General features: G+C 40.5%; 1 pseudogene; it reads left to right on the top strand.

Annotated features, from left to right (window-relative positions):
• The first annotated feature begins 206 nt into the window (after positions 1–206).
• LOC144275824 (zinc finger BED domain-containing protein 5-like) lies at positions 207–2,432 on the top strand (annotated as a pseudogene).
• The last annotated feature ends 12,765 nt before the right edge of the window (positions 2,433–15,197 follow it).

Consider the following 15,197-nt stretch of genomic DNA (forward strand, 5'->3'; position numbering starts at 1 on the left):
GAACTGTAGCAGTATGCACACACCATTCTCTTTACGCCATGTTGAATATAACATATTCACTCAACACGTTCAAACTTGTGGGTCTTTACCGTGTGTGAGATAAGCACAGCTAAATTAGCTTCGCTCAAAACAATATAAATATTTGTGACAAACAAAATTTGACAAAAATCAGTATTTCTAAATATTGTTACTAAACCTAATCACCAATGGATTTGTGGCTAAAAGATGGAACTTTGAAACGAAAAGCAAGTTCTTCTGGTACTCCAACTGTGGCAGAAATAAACGAGCAAAATATTGTAACATTTAAAAGTGAGGATGAACAATCGCAGTCTTTTGTTGCCGAAAAATCTGTTAGTACTAGTGAAAAGAAAAGGAGGACTTGTGGCATCCTTAGAGTCTAACAAATTTATCTGAGCATAAGCTTTTGTGAGCTACAGCTCACTTCATCGGACACATCGATGTAGCTCACGACAGCTTATGCTCAAATAAATTTGTTAGTCTCTAAGGTGCCACAAGTCCTCCTTTTCTTTTTGCGGATCCAGACTAACACAGCTGCTACTCTGAAACTTAGTACTACTGAGTTATCCAAGGTGAAAGAATTTCCACCGAAGTATATCAAAAAACAAGAAGCAGCAGGTTTTAAAAGACCGAAACTAAAGTATGATGGAAGTTATTTGTCTTTCGGTTTTATGTGTGTTGGAAATAAAGATGTTCTTGATGCACAGTGCGTCGTATGCAACAAAACATTAGAAAACAGTTCATTGGCTCCTGATAAACTTTGTAGGCATTTGGAAACCAAGCATGCTGAATACAAAGACAAAGATATACGTTTTTTTTCAAGAGGCAGTGTGACTCACTTGGAAATTGTAAACTTTCGATGATTAAAATTGCTAAAACAGACAACGAAAGTGTAACAGAGGCATCTTATCGAGTAAGTTACCTTATAGCGCTTGCCAGAGAAGCTCACAGTATTGGAGAAATGCTTATCAAGCCTTGGGCGAAAGATATTGTAATGTGCATGTTAAGTGAGCAGTCTGGTAACAAAAAAAAATGGATGCTGTACAGTTGTCAAATAATGCTGTTACATGCCGTATTAAAGATCTTGCCGATGACATAGAAAAAGAACTAGTTTGCCGACTGAAAATTTGCCATGAGTATGCATTGCAGCTAGATGAGTCCACTGACATTTCAGGACTTACTGTGCTACTAGTATTTGTCCGATATAGATTTAATAATATTATTGAAGAGGACCTGCTCTTATGTGAATCTCTGCAAAGCAATACGACTGGAGAAGAAATATTCAACTGCATCAACAATTTTATCAGAAAGCATGAAATTAGTTGGGGAAAACATATTGATGTATGTACTGACGGTGCTCAGGCAATGATCAGGAAGATGAAGGGAGCTGTCACGCGAATCATAAATGTGGCACCAGAAAGCACTAAGAGCCATTGTGTTCTACACAGACAAGTACTTGCAGTTAAAAAAAACAAAACAGCATATTTGAAAATTGTGCTCGATGAAGCAGTACAAATGATCAATTTTGTCAAATCTCGACCACTTCAATCCAGGTTATTTAAAATTTTGTGCGTGGAAATGGGTAGTCAGCACAAAACACCTCTTTTAAATACGGAAGTGAGGTGGCTATCCAAAGGAAAAGAGCTTGTGAGGCTTCTTGAGCTTCATAGTGAACTACTGGTATTCTTCACTTCACATAATTCAGGATGAAAATTTAATGACTGTCTGACAAATTCCTCGTGGCTAATGAGACTTGCGTATCTTGCAGATATTTTTGAAAAATTAAATAAAATTAATCTGTTGCTGCAAGGAAAGAATGTGACCATTTTTACTATAATGAATAAAATTTCATTGTTAAAAAAGAAACTGGAATTCTGGGTATCTTCTGTAGAACAGAATAATTTCGACTGCTTCCCTACAGTACATGAATTTCTGATTGAAATAAATTCTACAGTCCATGAAGAAGTTTCCAGCACCATTTTACAGCACTTATGTGACTTGCAGGCCTCTTTATTAGAATATTTTCCTACAACTCCTGATGATAATGCTTGGGTTCGAAAACCATTTGTAATTACAGCTAAACCAGTCAGCTTTACTGTGCATGATTATGAAAGCCTAATTGACTAAATTTCTGACTCTGATCTGAAACAAAAATTTAAGGATCTTCCGCTGAATAATTTTTGGAGCAGCCTAGTAGAAGAGTACCCTAATGTGGCTAAATGTGCAGTTCAAGTGCTCCTTCCATAGCTACAACTTATTTGTGTGAGACAGGATTTTCGTATTATACTGCAACAAAAACCAAATATAGGAATAGACTTGATGCTGCGCCTGACATGAGGATTCAACTTTCCAGCATTATTCCTAATATTAAGCGAATTTGTGATAGAAAAACGCAGAAACACCAATCCCATTAAATCCAAGTTTGTATTTCTGTTTATAAAAATAGATTTTCCGAGTAAAAATCTAATTTGTTTGGTGTTTGTATATATATAAAAACAGTTTTTTTTAAGTAGAACACTTTTTTTAATTTTGACTCTTGCACTTGATTTTTGTACTACTTTATACATGCTTTCCAGTTAGAAATTGTTAGTTCAAGTTATTTTAAATTTGTATTTTTGCTTGGTTTTATAAAATAAAATATATTTGAGCATAAATAACGAAATTTTTTATTTGAAAACCAAACGACTACAAAATAATATTGTAAGTGTTCCATAATAGGCTAAAAAGTGTTCCGTGGCCAAAAAAGTTTGGGAAACGCTGCCTTAGTGGATCCAACCACAAGGTCAGGGCCTCAGTTTGCAGATTGCATTTGCAGAGTACAGAGCTGAAAATTATGACAGGAGGCTCTGGAATAAAGTACTTAATCCTCTCCATGCTCGTGCTCTCTTTCATATTGCTGTTTCAGAGACTTCAGTCTTGATGTGCAGGTGCAGAGTAGTTCATAACAGTTAATGCTGCAGCCATCTTGGCAGCAGCAAGCCAGCTTCCTGGAGAGAATATTCTTTCACATCACCAGGAAAATCTTGTATATAAAGTAACAGATCCAAATCCTGCAGACCTCGCCCGGTCAGAGTTCCCATTAATTTCAATGACAGTCTTGAGTGAATGAAGACTGCAGGATGCATATGAATTTCTGACCATTTGTTTTATTTTTTAAATGAGTGTACTCACAGACTAGGTTAAATGTAATAATCAGCTGTAAAAAGACTATAGATACTAACAAATAATGCAACTGTTGGAATTACTTGGGTTTAAAACAGGGAACCTCTATATCCCAGAAATAAACATTACCCTACTGTTGTTTAAGGGAACTTAACGTTGCCATTATGTGAGAGATATATAAACACCCACAAACCACCACCACCACATACAGAATCCTGGACTATTTTAAATGCTGCAGATACAAATAAGGCTATGCAAAATCCTCTCTCTCATCATGTGTGCACAACCTTGTTAATGTGGGGCCTGAATAAAAAATAAAGGTTTAAAAAAATCACATCATTGCACCACTTTTTTGTTTTCAATGGGAACAGGACTGTGCTTTAAATGTTCTCTTTAGGCACGTTACACACACAAAATTATGTTTAAAGAACATTAAGGTTGCAAACTGAATCACTGAACAGTTAGTAAATGTCAGAATTAAGGATGTCTGTGCCACCTTGTGCACATACATTATAATAATCTTTAATTACATGATCACGGACTATTTTTTCCACTGGACTTGTGCCTCATTCAGTGCGCAAGATGGACAATGGTCACTTAATTACAGCAATTCAGTGTTTTGTTTTATCCTCATTGTTCAATGTATGGCCCCATACCCTATTTTACTGCACACTGTTCAAATCCTGCTCTGAAGAAAATAATTCTGAATTTCCTTATGGGCTCCTTGTTTGATCTCTCTCTTCTTCCCCTCCTGGCCTCCATTTACTTCCCCCACCATGCACATTGTTGCCCATCCCAAACTCTCCTAATCCCAGTCTGCCTTCCTGGCCTCTTTGCCTAATCTCTGTGTTCCCTCCCCAATTCCCCATCCAAGTCTCTTTGCCCAGCCAGTGCAATGTGGCTCCTCATCAGATCAGTCTCCCCTCTTCCGCACCAGCTTCTCTCATCCCATTTATTTTCAATCTCCTACCCCGCCTCCTTGTCCAATCTGTCTCACTCCCTGCTCTCTGCCTTGCTGTTTCTATCCCTGGCATAGGTGCTGCAACTAGGGGTGCAGGGGGTGCTGCTGCACCCCCTGGATTGAAGTGGTTTCCATTATATACAGGGTTTACAGATTGGTTCAATGGCTCTCAGCACCCCCACTATACAAATTGTTCGAGCACCCATGATCCATGGTTTACAGTCCCAATCTCTCCTCCCAACTCTCGGGCCTAGTTTCCTTCTCCCCCTGTCAGTCTCCAGTCCCAGTCTTCTCCATCTACAGGCTCCTTGTCCTAATCTTCTGTCCCCTCCCTCAGGTCTCACTCTTGTCTCCTCTGCATTCGAATCAGGCAGTTTCCTCCTCCATACTGTCTGTGCCCAGCAGGGGGACACTGAGGGCGAAGGAGAGACAAGCTCTCAGTTCCAAGCAGGAGTGCAGGAACTGAGGGTACTGGGGGTGTAGCAGCACCCCGCTGGCTTGAAGTAGTAATAACCGAATACATGGTTTCCACTTTCAGTACCCCTACTATAAAAATTCTTCCTACACCCCTGATTCCAAGGCTCTGGTTCTTGCTCAGCCTGCAGTAGCCCAGAGCTGCAATTGCAGGGAAAGTCCACCTTCAGCCCTAGACTGGAGCATGCTGATTGCAAATGGAATCTTAGGGGAGTTTAGCTTTGAATGTCTAGCAAGTTTGTATTGAGAACATTTGAACTGTGACTTTTCAAAAGCAATAGCTTGGCCAAATTTGGCCAATATTTTTACAGGAACGGCAAAAGACATAAAATCCTGAAGTCCGCCCGACTGCAAAATTTCAAGTACCTGCTCCAAAGCATTGGGCCCTACAGCCACTTAAAGAAAAGATGCCAGAATTTTTTTAACATGGACAAAACAATGTATTCACTAGCTGCCTCCTTAGAAACAGCTGAACCATTTTGACTGACATTTTCTAGCAGAATTCTGCATGAGGCAAACATTCTGCATGAAAATTTCAGCCTAAATGGTTAAACTTTAGTAAAGGTACAAGCAACTGCATAATGGGAGGGCGATGTGATTCAGAGCCAGAGCTTCAGCCAGAGCCACAACTTCAAAGAGCTGTCTATACAACGATTTGTAGAGTGTTAGCAAGAGTCGGGCTAGCATGAATCTGTCAACCGAGGCTGGGACACAACACTTCAAAATGCTGTGTAGACATACCCTTCAGCACTTTTGAAAAACTTACCTCATGTGAACATTCACAGAAAGCTTATATAGCAAGGGTCTGAGCATATAATGAACCAAAATTTATGCAGGAGCTTCTAGGTAGAGTGGGTAGTAAATTTTTCAACAAAATGTGTGTGTGTGGAGGTTTGCGGGGGTAACTTTTTTTTGGAGAATACCAATTTGTCAAACCCAAAACTTTTTAGCAGGTAGGGGTTGATGTCAATGAATTTCATATTTTGAAATATTTCTGGGGGGAAGCTTCAAAATTGTCAAAAAAGAACATTTTGACATTTTTTGTTATAGTTTTTCAGGTTGAAACAACTTTGCTCTGAAATTTAAAAAGTGAAAAGGGGCCAAACTCTAAACAAAACATTTCAAAATTATCAAAACAAAACATTTGGAGTGACCCCTACCAAAAAATATTTGGATTTTCAGTTCATGGAAATTTTTAGGTTGGGAAAATTTTTCAATACCTTACAAATTGTTGTAGGACAGGAAAACAGTTTCCTGCCCAGTGCTACTTTTGGTTCCCTTCATTATAGTATTTGAGCAAATATTGAAAATCTTTTTTGCAATATTTACAGTGTGTGTGTGTTATGGTCTTGGGATAGTGAGTCCATAGCTAAGGTTGCATCAGATTTTTATGTTTTACAGGGTTTTACCTCAGTATCTAACTTTTTTTATCATCCTTTTTGGTTCACATGCTATGGGGAATTGGAACCAACTTTCAGTTGCTAATTAATGTGTGTGTGGAATGTTCTCCCCTGTGTATTTTGCAGGTATGGGTGGGTTTTTTAGGAAGTTTGGGGAAAACAGAACGTTGGGAAAACTGGATAGGAGGCTGCCACACAGCTCCCTGAGCAGTAACATTGTGAGATCAGAGGTAATCAGCCACTCATCACTTACTTCCTCTAGATCATTTGCATATTTGGGGAGAGTCACTATTTCCCTGATTGTCATGGCAACAGCAGTCTTTGACTTACCTCAGTCAACCATAATATTACAAAGACAGCTCCCAGGAGGAGCTGTAATGAAAACAGACTGTGTTTTGATAAGCTCCTGCTATTCTCCTTTGGGTTTGTACTGTTTCTTTTCAAAGTGTGATTGTTTGTTACATTCCTCAAAAAGAATTAATAAAACTAAGATGAAAAATTACAGTTCTTTTTCATGTGTATTGTTAATGTGCTTCTTACATATTGTAGGCTTCTACTTTCTGAATATTTACATTTTTTTTAAAAGGGAGGGGTTATATTATAGATATGAGTCCGTACTCAGTTTTCTATTCCAGTTTAAAAAGTGTGATTTAGAAGTTGCAGTAAAACTGAAGTTGCATTAAAAATGTTTTTCTTGAATAGAGCTTAATTAGTTTCAATTGCTTCTATTAAAATGCTAAAGAAATTCACAAACTTCATTTAACATTTGTTAAGCTTGCTCTCATCAATAAATTAAACCATGAAAAATTAGAAAATGCAAAGTTAAGGATTAAAAAGTGAATCTTAATCCAGCCCCTTGTGCATATGCATTATGATACAGCCATTATTACATGATCCAATATTTGTTTTTTACACAAGATCCCTGCTTCTTTCAGTGCATGGGATACAGCTGCTCTGGGGATGAATCAGGGTTGTGTAGTGACCCGGACCGGATTAAGGTTATGAGGGGCCTACGGCTAAAGGGAGGGAGCGGCCTAAGTATGAATGACATATTGCAAAAAAAATTATGACCTCATCAAACATTTATCTACATACATATTATTTATTTACGTAAAATTAACAGATTTACTCTAGTCTCACTAGACTCATTTCTTCAAACAGATACTTCTGAGCAAGGGCATGCCGACACTTACATTTTACAGCGCTCTAACTTGCTGGCTCAGGGGTGTGAAAAATCACCCCCCTGAGTGCAGCAAGTCTGAGCGCTTTAAAGCTCTAGTTTGGGATTGCCAGGAGCACCGAGAGAGCTCTCTCACAGCGTCCGCACGCAACCACACTCGCACTTCAAAGCGCTGCCGCGGGAGCGTTCCAGTGCAGACATACCCTAAGGGGTAGCACGAGGGACGCTCCGCTGTCCTTCTCTTAGGCCTCCTTCCTCCGAGGTAGTGGAGTGCTCGCCTGTATGAGGATGAACACTGCAACATTCCCCATCCTGCTCACCTCTTTCAACCTGGTGCGTCTACCCTCGGCTCTCCACATGGCACAGTGCAAAGCCAAGCCCTGCAGGTGTTTCCCCCAAGCTATGGACTCTACACACCACACACCCTATCTCAGGCTGACTGCAGTCTGGGAGGCAGCCAGCTTTTGTTATGTAAAAGAAAACCACTCAGGTGTAAAATCTACTGACGTAGAGGAAGTAGTAGTAGGAAAATTACATTGGGTGGCATTGTATTTTAGGCTGTCTTGCTCTGAAAGCTGCCTCCCAGTATTGCACTGGCTGAGGACAATGAATTACTGTTTTCACATTGAACCCAAATATCATTTGTGGGATGATACCCAGTTTGTGTAATTAATCTCCAGTAATTCACCACATCAGGCCATTCTGTCACCAAGCTCTTCCACAATTAGAATAATAGAATAGAATCATAGGATTGGAAGGGACCTCGAGATGTCATCTAATCCGGTCCCCTATGCTCATGGCAGGACTAAGTATTATCTATTCTAGAATGTGTGATCAGCAGCTCTGACATAAGGTTTTTTAAGCATGAGTTCTGTGTGCACCAGCCCCCTACGGTTTGCATTTGTTTGTTTTAACCTTACTTTTTTTTACAGAAACAGCTAGAAGTGACAGAGATCTTTAGATGGTTGCCCAGTCATAATATTTAGCACTTCTGTACTGTGTTAGTTCTTCAAAATCACTGTACAAACATTAAACAAACTTACTCTAAAGCCTTTCAGCTTTTGAATGACTAGGAGTTGACAAAACAGAGCTATTCCCTGTTGTGTTCTCCGCCTCCCCTGAACAAAAAGATTTCACTGAAAGTAAAAGATTTCACTGAAAATAAAAGAATCATTAAGGATCTTTCAAAAGAACAGTCCAACCAAGGTTGCTGTAGTGACACCCTTGTTACAGCAGGTCTGGTTTGTTTAAGGCTGGTGTTCCTGTTTCATTTGCATGTGTAAATCAAGCAGACCTTGCTTTTTTTTTTTTTTTTTCCCCCCCTTAAAGTGCTCAGAGTTTAGGGGAGGAAAGTGAATGAGATTCTGCTTATACTAGGTGTGAAAAAGCACAAGGGACCAAAATCTATTCTTGTGCAAAAATCTGTTCTCCCTGAAGTCAATAAGGCTACACAGGTGTAACTGTCAGGAGCAATTGGCCTGTGTTCTCATTCCCTCCTCGAATCACATTCCATGATTACCTAACATTTTCCATTTGGGAAAGAAGTTAGTTTGCGTTGGGGCAGAAAAATGAGGACTAACTTCAGGTTTATTGAACTTTAAGTTTTTGGAATGAAACTCAAAAGAAATCAAATGTGAGGTACTTTTATGATGGATTGAACTGCTAGAGAACCAGCAAATGGACAGAACCTGCCTTTAGCCTACTCAGCCAGTCTTTCTATCATAGCCTGCTAAGAAGTGGATTTAAAATCCTTGAGGGAGAGGGGAGGGAGAAACCTACAACATTGTGTATTGACCTTCCTCCAGTGCTTTTGCAGCCCCTTAAAAGTACAAAGATGTGTTGGCCTGTGGAACTAGGCTGAGCATAAGGAAAGAACTGGGTGGCCTGTGCATCCCAGTACAGAAAAATACATAAAAAAAAAAAGAATTGGATTTCTTTGATTTTTAGAACAGTTCAAGACAGTACTGAACACAATGCATCATAAATCTGAAGCCCCTCTATGGAAGGTACTGTAAAAGTTAAAGGACTGGTATCCAGAATGGGATGTTTTGTTTTGTTTTTCCTACAAATGTGTTGGAATTCGTTTCTTATACCTGGGAGGGGCAATCGTTCTGGCTGGAGCTGGATAGAGTGTGTGCAGGTTCTGTGCAAGCTTCCCACCGTACCGCTCTGGTACCGCCTCTTCCCCCCCTTCCCCCGCCACCCCTTTGCCCTGCCCCCCCACAGACACTCACCAGTTGTCCAGAAACTGGACCCAGCACACATAGAAGACGACAGTGACAGGCACTAGGACCCAAGAGGCAGTGTCCTGGAGCTGCCTGCCAGGCTCAGCGGAGGAGAGGGACAGAGGGAGCTTCTTCCCTCCCTGACAGCTAAGCAGAACTCTGGAGAAATTAGGGGTGGGGGCAGCTGAGGCGGGGAAATGCCTGCTCAAACTACACCCATGGCTGGCACAGGTTCCCACGGTAACCGGATTTTTAGTGTCCGGTCACCAGTGTTAACCGGATACTTGGCAATGTGTTCCTGTAGTGCGGGAAGATGCTGCTGGCTGGCTGCTGGCTGAGCTCCCTCCTAGCCACAGGGGGCTGTTTTGCCTTTTCTGCTGGCAGGAGCACTCCAGCAGGGCTACGTGAGCAAGCTTGCTCCCCGCCAGCCGCGCCCCCTGCCTGACCAGTAGGGCCAAAAAAAATAGGAGGGCCGAAGGCTATAGCCTTGTTAGCCTAATGGTTAATCTGGCCCTGGTACTGAAGGAGTCTGTTATCTGTAGGATCCCCTGCCTTATTTGTTGAGAAGTTGGAAGGTGTGTAGTGATTGCAGGAAGCGAAAGGATGGTCTTACGGTTCGGGCAGCTGAATGCCACTCTGGAGACTTAGATACTATCCTTGCTTCTGCAACCAAATTCCTATCTGATGCTAGGCAAATAACTTACACCAAACTTTTTCACTTGTAATCACTTCTGCATGTAAAAGGCTATCTCATAGTGTATATACAAAGCGGGCTGGATCAAGGTTCCACAGAAAACATTATTTCTGCCCTTTTCTAACTTGAGTGCACTTGACTTTATTGCATCCTTTTAATACTTTTTTAATCCTTATCTTTGTACAGCTTAATTTTTTATGGTTTAGTTTATTGCTGAGAGCAACCTTAACTAATGTTTAAATGAAGGGTTTTTTTGGGGGGTATGTGAATAATTTAAAAAAACAACAGGTATTTGCTGAATATGGTTTTGATCCAAAGCCCCTGAAGTTAATGGAAAGACTCCTTTTGACTTCAATGAGCTTTGGATCAGGCCCTAATACCACCCATCCACCCACCATAGTTAAGATTGGAAAACTGTTTCCATTTAAACTCTCTATTATTACACGCTTATAAATTTCTACAGAACTCACCTTCTAGGCTGAAATTTTCCATGCTTGGCTCTTGGCTGTAGTAAAACATTTTTTAAAAGATTGAGCAAAATCTAGAGGAATAAAATAAATTCTATACATTGTTAGTGAAATCAAGCCACACTCTCTTCCCAGATACAGCTACAGCAAAAAGAGTGAAAACTGCCATAGTCATAACATGCAGTGTGTCTTCCTTTTTACCAGGACAGAAGTCCTTCAGCTTCTTCTTCATCCTCCACCACCTCAAGAACTACTATCAAAAGGTTTCCTTTAAAGCACAAAACATACTCAGTGAACCTGAAGTCCCTGCAACCTCCAAACACGAACCATCAGTCCTATGGTATCAAAGATCTGGAGATCCGCCTGCTGCAAGTGGAGTGCGAAGAGCTCAAAAACCGACTAGGGTGCTTGAGGGTAAATATGAATCCACCACGTCTGTTGAGAACTGAAAAGGGTCTTGTTCACAGTGACACTATAACCAAGCAGGAAGAACGTAATCGGTTACTTTTTGCTGAGAGTTAAATATATTTTGTTTTATTTTGATACTTCAACATGCTAAGTTATGTGAGCGTGCACAGACCTCATTTTATCAATAATAGGCAGGGAGTTAGCTCTCTGCTTAGGTAGTTTTTTATAATATAGTAGTGTGTTAGAGGCCTCACTGTGTTAGGGGCTATACAAATGCATAGTGAGAGACAGGCTCTGCTCCTAAGAGATTACTGTATAAATAAATAGGATGGATGAGTGGGAGGAGAAATGAAGACAGAAAAGTGAAGTGACTTCTCCACTAAGCATGTCAGTGGCCAAGCTGGTCATAGACACCAAGTCTCCTGACTGCCAGTCTAATGCTCTCTTCATGAGATCCTGGCCCGGGACTGAAGACTCACTCAAGCAGCCCAGAGACAAGTTTTCTGTTTACCCCAAAACTTTTCCATTTCTTATCAACAGCGCACCTTGCACTTCAAGAATGAAGCCTTGGGGAAGCAAAACCTGGTAGCTTAAAGTTGGGGGGTGGGGTTCCTTGCTGGACAAGCTGGCTCACTCCACATCTTACAGAGACTGCCAGGATGCACAGATCTATTACTATGCATTTCTTAGCACGCTTGGTGCTTTACAGTTACATAAGACAAGTTCTGTGTTTGAGGGGCTTACAGTCCAGTATCATCAGATAGCACAGCGATTGAAGACATCAACCTGTAGTGAAGAGACAAAACTTGGGGAGTGCAGAAGGGCTCTTGGAGAGAACATTGTTAGATTTTCCAGAAGTGGGTAACAGAGAAGTCCTGAGTAGAGCATAGAGATGAGATGACCAAGAATATTATACCTGAAAAGTAAAACCTGCACCACTTGAAGTTCAGACATTCAACATATGTATCCAATAGTTCTGTTCTCTACTGTATGTCTTAGATTGTAAAATGCAGGGGATAGGGGCCATTTTGTTTTGTGCCAACACAGCGCAGGGCACGGTACCTGCTGTCCCAGTGTAATCCTATCACTCTTTCCCCTGTATACACATCATACCAGTAAATGCTGTTTCACAATTCCCAATTTAAGACAAACTGATACCAATTTGTATATTAATGTTCAGGAAGAAAGCTGATAGTAAGATTTGAGAATAACAGCTGTCAAGGCCAGCCTTACAAAATTACCACTATAATTTACTGCCCCAGGCTTATGATCTCCTAAATAGTGATTATAATGCAAATACTTAAGACATTTTACTTGCCCCAACTAAAATATTATTCCATCATGTGAGGGGATAGGTAGACTTTTGCAAGACTGTTACTAGTTTGTCTGTATTACAGTAGCACCTAGAGCCCCAGCCATGAACTGGGACCCCGTTGCGCTCGGTGTTGTATAGATACAGAACAAAAGGACGGTGCCTGCCCCAGGGGCTTACAACCTACGTATAATATAAGAGACAACAGATGGATACTGACAGACCAGGGGAGTACACAGAAATAACAAGACAATGCCATCCAAATAGACAAGACAGACACAGAGTAGGGGAAGGGGGTCTAACACATAAGCAGCGTGAATGAGATGATGGTGGCAGTTAGTTCCACGGTATTTTTGGTGGGTGGATTGACTTAGGGTGGAATCAGCTACGTGGAAAGGGAAAGGAAGGGGGCTGAGCAGGATGGGGCAAGTGTGGAGTGCAGCTGAGGTGAAGTGACCGAGGGTGCAGGGAGGTTGACGCAAACAGCCAATCACCACAGGGTAGAGAATGCCGGAAAACATTCTATGATTCTGCTGGAATGTCCAAAGGTCCCTGCTTTGGCTGCTTCTGTTCCTACTGGCTGGAGTTTCTGACTGGCTCCTCTTTGTCCCCCAAAGCCACATGGTAAGGCAAAAGGAGAAGCACTGCCAGGGTCCTTGTGCCCTGAGAGTAGGGAGGGGCTTCCCTACATAGTTCTGGGTCAAGGAAGGTGCCAGAAAGAGGTAGCCCTGGCTGTGCCCTATGTTACCCACTCTCCAGTGCAGCAGTCCTTGCGTGGTCTGCTTCTGTTTCTACCAGCTGGAATCTCTAGCAGGACTAAAGAAAATGCACTGCCACTTCCAGAGAGGGAGAAATGTCTATATTTTGTCCACCGTTTTTTACAGTGCTCTTATTATGGAAATCTAATCCTCACATCTGCCAGCTAAGAGTGCTCATTCGTTGAGATGACAGTCTAAGCCGAATTAGAATATTTCAAAACTTTGAGGAATACTATTTGGTCATTAAATACTATTAATACATTCGTTGAGATGACAGTCTAAGCCGAATTAGAATATTTCAAAACTTTGAGGAATACTATTTGGTCATTAAATACTATTAATACCAGATACTATTTGGTCATTAAATGGAGAGTGAGTTATAATATAGCCTGTATCACCATGGTTTACTAAAGCAAGTGCAGCAAAAGACAGGAGCTCATTAACAATAAATATTTTGCAAGCTAAATCAAGGTTTGAAGCCAATTTGGGTTTGAATTCACAATGCTCTGGATTGGCCCTGAGTTCAGACTTTCATTAATGGATGTACTCTGGATTAACAGTCTGACTGGTATCTCTGTAATTTTAAATTATGGCTCTCATAACAAACATTGGGGTGGAAAAACCTGCAGATAATACATATTGAACTAAAGTTTCTATCCTGCTCTGCCAGCATTTTTAATCTGCTGTAAAATCACTAATGTCAATATACTCACAATGCATTGTGTAATGAGATATCCTTCACATGAACATTGATGAAAAGTTGCTGAGTCAGCCATCTTGTTTTCTGTCTCTAAATTTTCCATCCCAGTCTTCTACCTTGTTTTGCATTATTTTACTGGACCATGGATTTATCAAAGCTTTGCTTCCCAACCTAACCAGTTCTTGACTGATTTGCTTCCATGCACAGGAATTACAATCCCTAACCTGATTATTGGTCCCAGCAATTGAGTCACCATCATTTAAGTAGAATGAGTTAATGCACTAGAAGAACATTAGGATTTTGAGTTTCTTATGCCATAAGCAATGTATCAACTTTTTAGATGGCAGAAGTCTGTGATATGGACAATTCTAAATTAAGGACAAAGAAATTCCAGTCTTCTGTGCTTTCTGAATTATTTTTATTGCACAATCTTTATCCCTTATGTGGATGCTATATGGTACAAGACTGCCTACAATATAAAAATCAACTCAAGAGTGATGGAGCAGGAACATTTTTTCCTTCTTGGTTTACTGATCCTTAATATTTCAAATGCGTAAATATAGATACTTTACTCTGGCAGATGTTATTGTTTACCTAGAAATCCAGTGATGATAAATTGTACGTTGCCATCACTGTACATTAAAAAACAGCTACTGAAGAACATTTTTGTCATACAGGAAGGGCTGATGGGCGAGAAGCCAAGTGATATGGAGGAGTTATTGAAACAGTCTCAAAAGGAGCTATTGTGGCTTCAGAGGCAGCTGTCCTTCATCTCTACAGGTGGGCCTACGTGCATTTTGTCAGCTACCAAGGTGAGGTCCTTCATTATTGTTGGGTATTTTGTTTTTTTAATTTTTTTCCAATCTTATTTTGCTGTGCAAAGAGGAATCAGAATGGGAGCAGTTTATTCTCCCCTCACATCATTGCAACTCCATTGACTTCAATGGCATTACTTCTGATTTATGCAGGGATGAGAGGAGAATCAGTTTCATGTATGTATTTTTTAAAACAGTTGCACATAATTTCCTGGAGGATACAAAGAACATGCAATTCCTTTAGAAATGGCTGTGAAGATGAATGAAGGTTAAGCGTTGAAATGGCATTTTGCAGAGTTATACTGCATAAGAGATGGCTTGAGTTAATATTGCCTTCCCTAAAGACAATTGTAAAACTTTAAATGGCAACAGAGATACTCAGCATCTGATGCTCACTTGACATCTGGCAGAGCTCACCATGTATAGTACTAGATAAATAGTAAATTATTTATGTTAGAAATGCTTTAATATCTTATCGTTCCAACTGGTAACAGCAATAACTTACCTTGTGGGTGCTTATCTGCCATGGACTAACAGATTGAATACATTAAGTTTTTAAGACTTTGGTTTAGGTTTATGGCTAGTGGTCACAAAAGACATTTTTTGAAAGCTTGCCAACAGCA

This window comes from Eretmochelys imbricata, chromosome 15, assembly GCF_965152235.1.
Source record: "Eretmochelys imbricata isolate rEreImb1 chromosome 15, rEreImb1.hap1, whole genome shotgun sequence".
NCBI lineage: Eukaryota > Metazoa > Chordata > Testudines > Cheloniidae > Eretmochelys > Eretmochelys imbricata.